Below are 13,013 nucleotides of genomic sequence, written 5' to 3'. Positions count from 1 at the left end.
CGATCGCCGCTCCCAGAATAGCAGCCTCAGCTTCCGGCCGGGAGCCCCCATTAGCCTCTGACCCCAGCCATTAGCGAGCATTTATACACAATGGTGAGCGAGAGCCGGGATCCCACCGCGGCCCAGTAACCCAATGCCCCTCGTGTCAGACCCACAGGGTCCGTGTCACCGCGGGAGCATGGGCTGAGGTATCGCGGCCGAAAGCTGGCGGCAGGAGAGCCGGGTGCGGCTCAGAAGCCACCGGACGGACCGACACGCATCGCCTCGCGGAGGCGGGACACGCGTCCGCCCGCCGGGAGCAGAGGGAGCGACGCCAATAACATCCTCACTCGTTAGCGTTTTAACGGGGAATCGATGGTTCTTCCTTAACGGAGACGCAGAGGCGCCTCTGGCCAGTCTGCCTCACCTCGGACGCCTCTCTGGGCCGCGGACGTGGAAACGCATGTCCCACGGAATAGCTATCCGTGGACATGGAAACACGTGTCCCACGGAAGAGCATCCGTGGACGTGGAAACGCGTGTCCCACGGAATAGCTATCCGTGGACATGGAAACACGTGTCCCACGGAAGAGCATCCGTGGACGTGGAAACGCGTGTCCCACGGAATAGCTATCCATGGACATGGAAACACGTGTCCCACGGAAGAGCATCCGTGGACGTGGAAACGCGTGTCCCACGGAATAGCCATCAGTGGACGTGGAAACGCGTGTCCCACGGAATAGCTATCCGTGGACATGGAAACACGTGTCCCACGGAAGAGCATCCGTGGACGTGGAAATGCGTGTCCCACGGAAGAGCATCCCGTGAGGGAGGAAGGGCCCGTGTTCCCAGTCCGCTCCACGACACCCTGAGAGACAGAGCTGTGGGGACGGGAGGGTTCAGCCCAAACAATCAGACCATCAGGTTCCGTTTCTTCTTCTTTTTTCTTTTTTTATGTTTTGTTGATGTCAGAGAGGAGGGGAGAGGGCGAGAGACTGAAACATAAATGGTGAGAGAATCAGCTGCCTCCTGCATGCCCCCCACCAGGGATGGAGCCCGAACCCCGGGCCTGGGCCTGGACCGGAATGAAACACGGGACCCTTCAGTCCGCAGGCCGACGCCCCGCCCACTCAGCCACACTGGCCAGGGCGAGCCTCATATGATTGAGTGCAGACTGCCAGCTGCTGCCATGGTGACCCTCCGCGTACGTGCACCCTCACCAACGCGTGACAGTGCGTGCCTCCAACTGAAGGCGTGGGGTTCGCTTTCCCGCCCCACCCCTCGCGCTGAGCTCCGAGACTCGCTTGGCGCATAGGACGCAGCAGGAGTGACCACACGCCAGTCCCGGCCCCAGCCCCACACACCAGCCCCACACACCAGCCCAGCCCCACACGCCAGCCCGGGCCCCACACGCCCGGTCCCACACGCTAGCCCAGGCCCCATACGCTGGTCCCACACGCCAGTCCCACACACCGGTCCCAGTCCCACACACCAGCCCGGGCCCCACACGCCAGTCCCAGCCCCACACGCCAGCCGCACACGGAGACGGGGCTCCCGGTGGCTCCCGAGTCCCGGGCTGTCAGTGCCGTGAGGAGCGCTGACCGACGGCTCCCCCACCAACGTGGCCGTGGCAGAGTCCGGAGAGCGTGGTCGCGTGAGCACGAGGACCGCGGCCCTCCACCCGCAGACCCGGGCGCCGTCTGGCCTGCCTCACCGCCGCTGACGGGAACGGTGGCCGCCCGGGGGCCGCCGCGCCCACGGCTCAGACCTGCCGCTCGCTCCCCCGTGCTTTTCCGCAAAGCGTGGTGGCACCACAGCTGCTCCGCTTTGTTGTCCGACAGCTGACCCACGCCCCCACGGAAGAGCCTGCTCCTTCCTCCCCTGGAGCGAGCCCTTCCTGAAGCCGGCCCCCGGGCGCAGCCGGATCGCACCTTCCCGGCGGCAGCCGCTCATCCGGGCTTTGTCTGCAGCCGGTTCCTGGGCTCTTCCTGGCCCAGAGGGGCCCCGCGGAGCTCGGCTGTTACTTTATGGACAGAACACAAAGAGCCCGTCCAACCCGCGCCACCGCCGGCCTGGTGCAGGAGGACCGGCCAGCGTGGCTCAGGGGCTGAGCATCAACCCCTGAACCAGGTCAGGGTTCAATTCCCGGTCAGGGCACAGGCCCCAGTCCCAGGCTCCATCCCATGTGGGGCGAGCAGGAGGCAGCTGATCCATGGTTCTCTCTCATCCTTGATATTTCTCTCTCTCCTTCTCCCTTCCTCTCTGACATCAAAAAAAATGTGGGGGGTTTTTGTTTGTTTGTTTGTTTTGCCCTAGCGACTTTGCTCAGTGGATAGAGCGTCAGCCTGCGACTCAAGGGTCCCGGGTTCGATTCCGGTCAAGGGCACAGGCCTGGGTTTCGGGCTCAAACCCCAGTGGGGGTCGAGCAGGAGGCAGCCGATCCGTGATTCTCTCATCCTTGATATTTCTCTCTCTCTCCCTCTCCCTTCCTCTCTGACATCAATAAAAATGTATTTTTTAAAAAAAAGGATCACAAGAGGATGAAGGGGAAAATGAAACTGCACCCGGTGCCACCTCTGCCCTCCAGGCTTATCCCGGTGTCTCCATGTCTGTCTGTCTGTGTGTCCAGCTGCCCCCCGCCCCAGCACCACACCCACCGGCTGGACCCAGCTCACCCTCAGAGGGCAGCCCAGCCCCCCCAAAGCCCAGGTCAGGCCCCTCTCTGTCCCCGCCCTCCCACCCGGACGTGAGCCCGCAGACTCGGCCTCCGCCGTGGCCTCCGCCGTGGCCTGTCTGCGAAGGCTGCAGACACTTTCCGGAGGAAGGAAACCAGGACGGACGGCGGAGACCAGCAGCCGCGTCCCACTCTAGCCCAGTCACGCACAGAGAATCCCCAGGAAGTGCGGTTTCCGTGTTTAGCACAGAGTTTGGAATCCTGCCTCTCAGGGTTAGTTCCTTCCCACGTCACTCAGAACCCGCGTCCTGGTCCCGACGGAGCCTGTGGCCGCGGTGCTGGCCCGGCTCCACGGGGGACTCTGCTGGGCCGGGCCGGCTCCGGACACCCCGGGGCGCCCTGCCCCCCAAGGCGCCTCCGACCCCCGCCCCGGGCTGCGCGGGGCGGGTGCGCCTCCTCCTCCCTCGTAAGGAAACACCGCACGCTGCGTCTCCACTAACCGCAGGATTCTCATCTGCGGCCAGAAGTTCTGAATTTCCGTTTCGTTTTCTTTTTACCCGTTTTTGTTTGTTTGTTTTTGTTGTTGTTGTTTTCCTCCCGTAATCTTTTTATTTGACTTTAATTAACTGCATTGGTGACACTGGCTAATAACATTGCACAGGTTTCCAGCGACAATTCCGTGGCAGACGCATCCTCTGAGCACGGCACCACGTGTGCCCCAGCCGAACCCGCTCCCCCCAGGACCCTCCGTGCCGGGAGCTCCGCGGTCTGTGTTCACGGCTCTGTTCTCCGGGGCCCCAGGCCCCTGCAGGCGCTCGCTCGGCAGCCCGGGTGGGGCTGGCTCAGGACAGGACGGCAGGTCCTCCTCCCCACCGTTCTTCCTCTCTCCGGGGAAGGAAACCTGGAAATGTGCCCAAACTGTCAGTATGCACCGGCAGCTCCCCAGGGCCGCTCTCCTCCTCGCTCCCTCCTCCCTCCCTCCTTCCTTCCTTCCTTCTTCTTAATCTCTGGTTTTCCGTCCCCGGCTTCCTTCCGCCCCTCCACACTTCAGAGGAGGGGGCAGCAATCACCTCGCAATTAGATGGGTTCCTCCACTTAACCCACCCGGGGGAATGGCTGGTTTTGTGGCGGGAAAGCGAGATTTTTGGATTAAACAATTACCCAGGCGTGACCGGGCGCCAGGGCGGGAAGGGTGTCGGCCAGCTCTTTCCAGCAGCGGGGGAGTTAGGGGGCACAGAAGCTTCTAGAACCTCTTTGGCTTGCAGGTGACGGTGGGACTCACACCCCACACCCAGACTGCCGTCCTGCCCTGCATGTCTCCTGAGCCCACCACCCCTCCCCCCTCACCCCCGAAACGGCAGGAAGGAGCCAGCTGAGCCGTGACAGAGCGGCCGGGTCCCATTCTGAGGACAGTTACGGCCTGCCCTGGGCTGACTCAGTGTTTCTGACGTTCCCTTTTGCCGTCGTAAAACCTCGAGCTCAGGAATGAGTGACTAGGATGCCTCTCCCCGGGAGCGGCCACTCGCATGGACTTCACAGTTTACAAAGGAGACGGAGAGCCGTGACCCACGAACCAGGAGGTCAGGGTTCGATGCCCGACAGAGCATGTGCCGGGCTGTGGGCTTGATCCCCAGTGTGGGGCCTGCAGGAAGCAGCCAAGCCATGATTCTCTCTCATCACTGATGTTTCTCTCCCTCTCCCTTCCTCCCTGACATCCATTCAAAATGTATTTTCACAAAAAGAGCAAATGCCTAGAAACGGGGGGTGGGGGGGTTAAATCAGTCCAGTGCTGGCTGACCATGCCCTCGTGTCGCGCTCTGGGGGCGTCTCAGGATGGATGTGCCTGGGTGGTCGACTGTGAGTGCCCCCTCATGACACCCGCTGGTAATTAAGCATCAATCGGCCCAGGTGGGCATGGGTGAATGGGGAGTTTGCATCTTTAAGAAATTGGTGTGTAGATCATTTAATTAAAATATACCCCAGCATAATCCCATCAAACCAAACCAGCCAGCTTCAGCATTTATATACCCAGCCAGCCTCCCATCTGTGCACCCAGCCAGCCTCCCCTCTGTACACCCAGCCAGCCTCCCATCTGTGCACCCAGCCAGCCTCCCATCTGTACACCCAGCCAGCCTCCCCTCTGTACACCCAGCCAGCCTCCCCTCTGTACACCCAGCCAGCCTCCCCTCTGTGCACCCAGCCAGCCTCCCATCTGTACACCCAGCCAGCCTCCCCTCTGTACACCCAGCCAGCCTCCCCTCTGTACACCCAACCAGCCTCCCATCTGTGCACCCAGCCAGCCTCCCCTCTGTACACCCAGCCAGCCTCCCCTCTGTGCACCCAGCCAGCCTCCCATCTGTACACCCAGCCAGCCTCCCCTCTGTACACCCAGCCAGCCTCCCCTCTGTACACCCAACCAGCCCCCCATCTGTGCACCCAGCCAGCCTCCCCTCTGTACACCCAGCCAGCCTCCCCTCTGTACACCCAGCCAGCCTCCATGTGTGCACCCAGCCAGCCTCCCCTCTGTACACCCAGCCAGCCTCCCCTCTGTACACCCAGCCAGCCTCCCCTCTGTGCACCCAGCCAGCCTCCATGTGTGCACCCAGCCAGCCTCCCATCTGTACACCCAGCCAGTCTCCCCTCTGTGCACCCAGCCAGCCTCCCATGTGTGCACCCAGCCAGCCTCCCCTCTGTGCACCCAGCCAGCCTCCCCTCTGTGCACCCAGCCAGCCTCTGTGTGTGTACACCCAGCCAGCCTCCCCTCTGTACACCCAGCCAGCCTCCCCTCTGTGCACCCAGCCAGCCTCTGTGTGTGTACACCCAGCCAGCCTCCCCTCTGTACACCCAGCCAGCCTCCCCTCTGTGCACCCAGCCAGCCTCCATGTGTACACCCAGCCAGCCTCCCCTCTGTGCACCCAGCCAGCCTCCATGTGTGCACCCAGCCAGCCTCCCATCTGTACACCCAGCCAGTCTCCCCTCTGTGCACCCAGCCAGCCTCCCATGTGTGCACCCAGCCAGCCTCCCCTCTGTACACCCAGCCAGTCTCCCCTCTGTACACCCAGCCAGCCTCTGTGTGTGTACACCAGCCAGCCTGTGTGTGTGTTCACCCAGCCAGCCTCTGTGTGTGTGCACCCAGCCAGCCTCCCATCTGTACATCCAGCCAGTGTCTGTGTGTGTGCACCCAGCCAGCCTCTGTGTGTGTGCACCCAGCCAGCTGTCTTACTGCTGAGCCCTGCAGGGGGACGGGGTTTACTCAGAGCTCACCAAGGAGCACATGCTGGGTAACTGGACTGACCTCGAGAACCCGAATCCAATCCCAGCTCCGTGCGGCCTCTCGGGCCTCAGTTTCCACACCTGTGAAGTGGGCTGAGCTATGTTTCCCCGAAGGCCTGTCCGAGCTCTAAGATGCATCTAACTCGGAGGAGCAGCGGGACCCCGTCTGGGAATCAGGCCTTCTCCGGGCCCAGAGAGAGGGCGTGTGAGAAAGCGCATCAGCCTTATTCCTAAGAGCAAGGAGGCGGCGTCTCCTCGACCAGAGCCGGCACAGAGGCGGGCCCCGGGGAAACGGTCCAGAGTGTCAGCAGCTCCTCTCACAGGAGCCGAGCAAGGGAGCACGACAGACGGCAGAGAGAACGTTTCTGTCTGCACACAGCACAGCCCCTGGCCTGACAGAGGGACATGTCCATCCGCACAGCACAGCCCCTGGCCGGACAGACAGAAAGTGTCCGTCCACACAGCACAGCCCCTGGCCGGACAGAGAACATGTCCATCCACTCAGCACAGCCCCTGGCCGGACAGAGGGACGTGTCCGTCCGCACAGCACAGCCCCTGGCCGGACAGAGGGACGTGTCCGTCCACACAGCACAGCCCCTGGCCTGACAGAGGGATGTGTCTATCCGCACAGCACAGCCCCTGGCCAGACAGAGGGACGTGTCTATCCGCACAGCACAGCCCCTGGCCAGACAGAGGGACATGTCCGTCCACACAGCACAGCCCCTGGCCGGACAGAGGGACGTGTCTATCCGCACAGCACAGCCCCTGGCCGGACAGAGGGACATGTCCGTCCACACAGCACAGCCCCTGGCCGGACAGAGGGACGTGTCCATCCGCACAGCACAGCCCCTGGCCGGACAGAGGGACATGTCCGTCCACACAGCACAGCCCCTGGCGGAGGAGGGTGGGGTGCCACACGGATCACCGCGTGGGAACAGCGAGGGGAAGAAGCTGGGCCACGGAAGCACCTGCCGGCAGCCTGGCCCATGTGACTCCGCGGAGCGGGGAGAGGAAGTGCGCCTCCCGCTGCCTGGGGCTGGGGCTGGGGCTGGGGCTGGGGCTGGGGCTGGGGCTGGGGCTGGGGCGGGGGGCGGGGGGAGGAGGAGGGGGGTCACCAGGGGCCGGGGCTGAGGGCCACAGGCTTCCTGTCTGACTGAGGACACGGTCTCACCTGGAAGCCCCTGGCTGCACCCTTCCCACGGCGGATGCCAGTGTGAGTGCAGCCCAGTGACGCTGTTTTCGGAGAGAAAGGCTGGCATGGAAGCAGGGCCCAGGCCGGCGGGTTCCAGGGGGGCGGGGTGGAGCGGGCAGCTGGGGAACTCACATGCGTGCGTGCATCCCCCATGGACACAGACCACGCGCGGGGAGGGCCTGGGAGGGCCACTGCGGGTGGACGGGGTTAATGGGAAAAAACAAGGGGACATCCGGACATCTTTCAACAAGAAAGACAAATTTAAATTAAAGAAAATAAATAACAAGAATGGGTTCAATGAGCAAAAGGTCTCTGTTCCAAGATTTTAAAATAACAAATCAGATGAAAAAGAGTAAATGAGAATTTTGTAACACACACTCATACACACAAATACACTCACTCCACACGTGCGCATACACGCACACACATGAATGCTCACCCATGCATGCACACTGTACATGCACGCTCACACACACGTGTGCACACACATGCACGCTCACACGTGTGCACGCGGACCCTCTGCACAGCTCTGCGCTTCCTGACGGGCCGTCGCCCAGGAGCACACACTGAGGGCCCGCGCTCTCCTGTCGCTGTTCCCGGTTTCACAGCCAAAAGCGAATGCGTTCTCTGCCACCAAATGGCAGCCGAGGCCGCCTCTCCTTTTACCGCCTCAGTTTACCCCCCGAGGCAGACCATGCCCCTTCGAAGGCCAGGACTGGCACCGGCAGCGCTCGCAGGGGTCTGGGGAGGCCCCCGCTGGGCTCCCAGGCCGCCTTCCCGGCTTCCCTGGAGCCACTCAGGGGCCGGGAGCTTTCAGGCCCGTCCGCCGCCTGCTCACGGCTCCCCGTTCCCACGGCAGCTTTCCACAGCTCCGTCCCCGCCGGAGTCCCCTGGGTCAGAGCAGCCCCCTGGCGCGGAGCAGCCCCTGGCACAGAGGAGCCCCTGGCGCGGAGCAGCCCCCTGGCCTGGAGCAGCCCCTGGCGCGGAGCAGCCCCTGGCACAGAGGAGCCCCTGGCCCGGAGCAGCCCCCTGGCCCGGAGCAGCCCCCTGGGTCAGAGCAGCCCCCTGGCCCGGAGCAGCCCCCCTGGCCCGGAGCAGCCCTCGGGCTCGGAGCAGCCCCCTGGCCTGGAGCAGCCCCCTGGCCCGGAGCAGCCCCCGGGCTCGGAGCAGCCCCCTGGCCCGGAGCAGCCCCCTGGCCCGGAGCAGCCCCCTGGCCCGGAGCAGCCCCCTGGCCTGGAGCAGCCCCCTGGCCTGGAACAACCCCTGGCGCAGAGCAGCCCCCGGGCGCGGAGCAGCCCCTGGCACAGGCTGTGGCTCCGGGAACACGGTGTCTCGTTAGCACGCTGAAAGCCAGCAGGGCCCCGTCACCGGGTCAGGCCAACGATGGAGTTCAAGAGCCCCTGGCGCTCAGGAAGCCGGCCTCCGGAGGACACGCCACTCAGCCGGCCACGCCTCCTCCGGGGACGGGATGTCCGCTGAGGGCACAGGACAGGGCACAGGCGGTCCAGCGGGGCCCTCAGCCCGGCCGCACACCCGGCCGCGGGAAGCCAGCTTCCAGGCCCCCAGCCCCAGCGACGAGGGGTGAGACCTCTCAGACCCCAAACGCAGGGCCCAGCCTCCTGGCAGCTGCCCAGAGCCCCGGGTGGCCTGAGGGGGGCTGCCCCCCGCATGGCCCTCCCCTCTGAGGCCACAGGGAGCAGTGGGCTGCAGGCGCCCCTTCCGGGCAGAGAAGCCATGAGCCCCGTCCCGCGCAGGGAGCACGGTGCCGCCGGCTGCACGGGGACTCCCCAAGGGGCGTGTGCAGGCGCAGGGTCCGGGCTGTGGTTCCGTATCTTCATCACAAACACTCTGGACAGTGGCCACGGTCCCACTGGACACCTCTGCTTCTGAGGGTCAGAGGCCGCCTCCTTCCCAGCAAGCGAGCAAGCACCCGGGCCTGGACGGGGTATGTTCTGGAAACCTAACGCAGGCGTCATGCACGGCCTGCCCAGCTCCGGTGACCTTCCACAGCCACCGCACACCGGGAACAGCCACTGCCCTCCGCCTGAGCCCATCGCGGGAACGCAGCCGGCCAGACCCCGGCAGACCCAGGCTGACCCCAGGCTGACCCGCCTGACCCAGCCTGACCCCAGCCAAACCCCAGGCTGACCCCAGCCAGACCCCAGCCAAACCTCAGTCTGACCCAGCCTGACCCCAGCCAGACCACAGCCAAACCCCAGCCTGACCCAGCCTGACCCCAGGCAGACCAAAGGGAGACCCCAGGCTGACCCCAGGCAGACCCCAGCCAGACCCCGTCTGACCCCATCCTGACTCCCAGCTAGATCCAGCCTGACCCCAGCCCACCGCAGTGCCGGCCAAGGGCCTCGAGCACCGCGTGTGCCCGCCCTCTGCACAGACGGACAAACAGCCCAGCGAGTGAAACAGCCAGTGGACAGCGGACAGCGGGCCAGGACCAGGTGCTGCGGGTCCGGCCTGTCGGAGTCCGAGCAGCCATGAGGGAGAACACACAGACGTCATGCATCCCACCCACCCAATGAGCATCCGTGAAAACTGCACATGCATGTCCGGGCGCAGAGACCCCCCGGCCCCGGTGCTGAGCATCCCGGGAACCACAGCCCTGAGTGCGGCAGGAGCTGGCGTGTGCTCAGGCCGCTCCGGGCCGGGTGCGGGTGGGCTCCTCCGGGCCGAGCCGCCCTCAGCAGCATTAAGTAACACTCCCACTGCTGCGTGCCGCCCCCCCAGGGTGCTGCCCACACACACCTGGCCGGCTGGCCGGCTGCCGGGGGGACAGCCTCAGGCAGAGCCGCCGCCGCTGCTGGTGACGCAAGACACGCCGATTTCCTCCCGGGCCCTTTCGCAACCGGCGTGAACCGGGAACCGCCTGCCACTGCCGCCACCCCCACCTCCTCGCTGCACGCCCGCCTCCCCCGAAGCCGTGATTGTCAGTCTCAGCCCGCCCGCTCCACGCCTCCTCCCTCTCCCTCTGCCCGCCATCCCTGCCTCCGGGCTCCGGGCTGGGCCCCCGCCCTCCGACCGAGGCCCGGGCACCGTGACCTGCCTGGCACAGGCGGCTGGGCACCAGCGGAACCCACAGCCACAGCTGCTGTGGTCAACGGTCTTCCTCAGGACTCCCCAGCTTACAAACACCTGTGGGCCCCCGTTCACCCCACACCTCGGCTCCTCCTCCCGGCACTGGGCGGTGCACTGGGCAGCGCACTGACCGGGAACGGCCACCACAGCCTCCGCGTCATGCATCTCACCCTGTCGGGCTTTACGTCCGGGGGGAGCGTGTGGAAGGAAGCCCGGCTCGGAGGACAGCGAGGAACGCACTGTGTGCGGGAAACGCCCCTTCCCCACTGGCCCCCCGCTTCCCCCCCACACGCCGCCCAGGCCGGCCGGAGCGGACCCGCCGAGAGGAGGAGGTCAGGGTCCCCTCTGACATCGGACCCCAGACCGGACGGGAGGACGGAGCGGGGCACCAGTGACTGAGCGCCCTCCCTCCAACGCCCACGCTGCTAACGGGTGCCCGCCACGGCTGCTCTTCACTGACACCCCGATGCCAGCACCTCCTCCGGCGAGGGGTCCAAGGGGACCCTCTCCCGCGGAAGGGCTCCTCCAGGGGCGCCTGTGAGACCTGGCCTGCTGAGACCCAGGAAGGAGGCGGGGGAGCCCCGAGGCCCCGCCCGGCCCTGCCCGGCGGGGTGCGGAGCAGGCCCAGGTGCCCGGGGTGCGAGGCCTGGGCTCCTCACCCAGCACTATGTGTGGTACGCGTACCCGCAGGGGCACGGGAAGAGTCTGGTGGGGGTACGCGTTGCACCGGAGTTTGGTGGGATATGCCCTGCACCGTGCTTAGCTGCGCCTAATTCTACGTTCTCATGAGTACGAGGGGCGCTCAGCGTTACGAAAATTATATCATATGTCAGACGTTTGGGGAACACTGGTTCAGGCGACGAGGCCCCATGACCCAGGCCTCTCCGGCTGTCCCCGCCCTCCTGTCCCCAGCTCGGCGGCGCCGTTCCCCGGAGGGCCTGGCACGGCTCTCCGGCTCCCTCCAGAGCGCGGGGCCAGGCCGCCTCTCCGGGGCCAGCGCCGGGATCGGCCAAGGGGTCGTGTGGTCAGTGAGGGGCCTCTCCACAGGGGGCTCAGCCCAGAGCCATCGCGTGGCTGACCCCCAGGCGGGCGGGCAGGGGAGCCTGGCCGAGGCCTCAGGCAGGGCAGTTCCCAGCCCTCTGCCGGGGTGAGGGGGGGGGGGTCACCCGCCACATCTCTGACATGGGTGACGTGGGGTGCTCTCCCCAGTAAACACACACCGGCCTCCGGGCAGGACCCCCCCCCTGCTCCGCTTCCAGAGTCTGAGCCCACGCTTCCTCCAGGCCTGAGAATTCTCTGGAAGATTAACAAGGCCTGTCCGTCCGTTTCCTCCCCCGCGGCTGGAGCCGAGTCCACGCTGCTGCCTTCTCGGCGGGGTCCCAGGCCTCCCATCAGGGCAGCCCGGCCTCCACTCCCGTCCCCCTGGGGCCCCCTGCAGGGCCCGGGTCTCACCACACACCACACCAGCCCACAGCGGCTGGCAGTGCAGGTTCAAAGGAAAGACCTGGGGCTTGCCCGCCGGGTGGCTCAGTGGTTGAGCACTGACCTGTGAACCGGTGGTTTGATTCCTGGTCAAGGGCACATTCCCGGGGTGGCAGCTGGATCCCCAGCAGGGGGCGTGCAGGAGGCAGCCCATCAGTGATTCCCTCTCCCTTCCTCTCTGAAACCAATAAAAAATGCATTTAAAATAAAATGAAAAGAGAACACTGCCCTGCCACTGGTTCCGGACGATCAGAAAAACTTACTCGGTAAAATGGGCTTAGAGCAGAAAGCGTGTTTATTCCGATTCCCTCTTACCCAAACCGCCGGACACCGTGAACTGACAATCAGGTGTCCCCGGGAGGGAGGCCCCCGGCTGTGCAATGGGGTTGGGGTTGGGGTTGGGGGGCCCAGAGGGAGCCCCTCTGCTTAGCCTCTGCAGACGCAGGTCCCTGCGCAGCGCCCCGAGATCCAACCTCATCCGGGGAACTCCGGGCCATTGACACCCACCGTGAACCCAGCCCGGGACCGGCCGGGATGCGGGAGCCCAGGAGCGGGCTCAGGGCCTCCGCCTCCCCCGCGGCCGCAGCCCGGCCCATCGTGCGCCTCCGGCACCGGCTCCGGCCGCGGGCCCCCGGGCCCCCAGGGCGGCGAGGACCGCGGGCAGCGCCCACACCCGCGGCTCCGGACCCCGACACGCACCCGCGTGCCCGGCGGCCGGTCCGACCCAGCCCGGAGCTCCTCACTCACCCCCGCGCCAGGCTCCGGGGGGCGCCCATCCCGCATGCCGGGGGCTCCCGGCGCCAAGGACCCCCAACAACCCTGTCTCCCCTCCCACCCCCCCATCCTTCCCCCCATCCTTCCCCCCGACCCGTCCTCCCGGCCCCCGTCCTCCCGGCCCCCGTCCTCCCGGCCCCCGTCCTCCCGGCCCCCGTCCTCCGCCCGCGCAGCCCGGGAGCTCGCGCTCCATCCCCCTGCGCTGGGGCGCCGCCGCCTGGCTCACCGCGGCCCGCCGCCCCCCAAACCCCGGCCCGCGGCCCGCCGCCCCCAACCCGCTCTGACCTGCCGCTCTGATCCGCGACCCCGAGCCGCCGCCGGGAGCGCCTGCAACTCCGGAGCCTCTGGCCGCGCGGGGCCGGGAGGAGGCGGGAGGAGGCGGGAGGAGGCGGGAGGAGGCGGGAGGAGGCGGAGGGAGGGGCGGAGGGAGGGGCGGAGGGGCGGGCCGAGAGCGAAAGCTGAGGCCGCCCGGCCGGCCGCCCCGCCCCTCCCGGGCCCGCCCCCATCACACGCCCCCTCCCCGGAGCCGCCGGACCCGGAGCCGGGCCCC

The 13,013-nt window shown here is 66.3% G+C and overlaps 1 protein-coding gene across 1 annotated transcript in view; it reads right to left on the bottom strand.

The window, feature by feature from the left end:
* CHST15 (carbohydrate sulfotransferase 15) overlaps positions 1 to 12,773 on the bottom strand; it is a 37,941-nt gene extending 25,168 nt beyond the window's left edge. Inside the window, exon 1 of the mRNA XM_036439355.2 lies at positions 12,749 to 12,773. The gene's annotated coding sequence lies outside the window, so the exon portion shown is untranslated. The remainder of the gene's footprint in view (positions 1 to 12,748) is intronic.
* Positions 12,774 to 13,013: the final 240 nt, after the last annotated feature.

The sequence above is a fragment of the Pipistrellus kuhlii genome, unplaced genomic scaffold (assembly GCF_014108245.1).
Source record: "Pipistrellus kuhlii isolate mPipKuh1 unplaced genomic scaffold, mPipKuh1.p scaffold_m20_p_15, whole genome shotgun sequence".
Taxonomy (NCBI): domain Eukaryota; kingdom Metazoa; phylum Chordata; class Mammalia; order Chiroptera; family Vespertilionidae; genus Pipistrellus; species Pipistrellus kuhlii.
The sequence above is the reverse complement of the archived record's forward strand: the minus strand, read 5'-3'. Positions and strand labels throughout refer to the sequence as shown.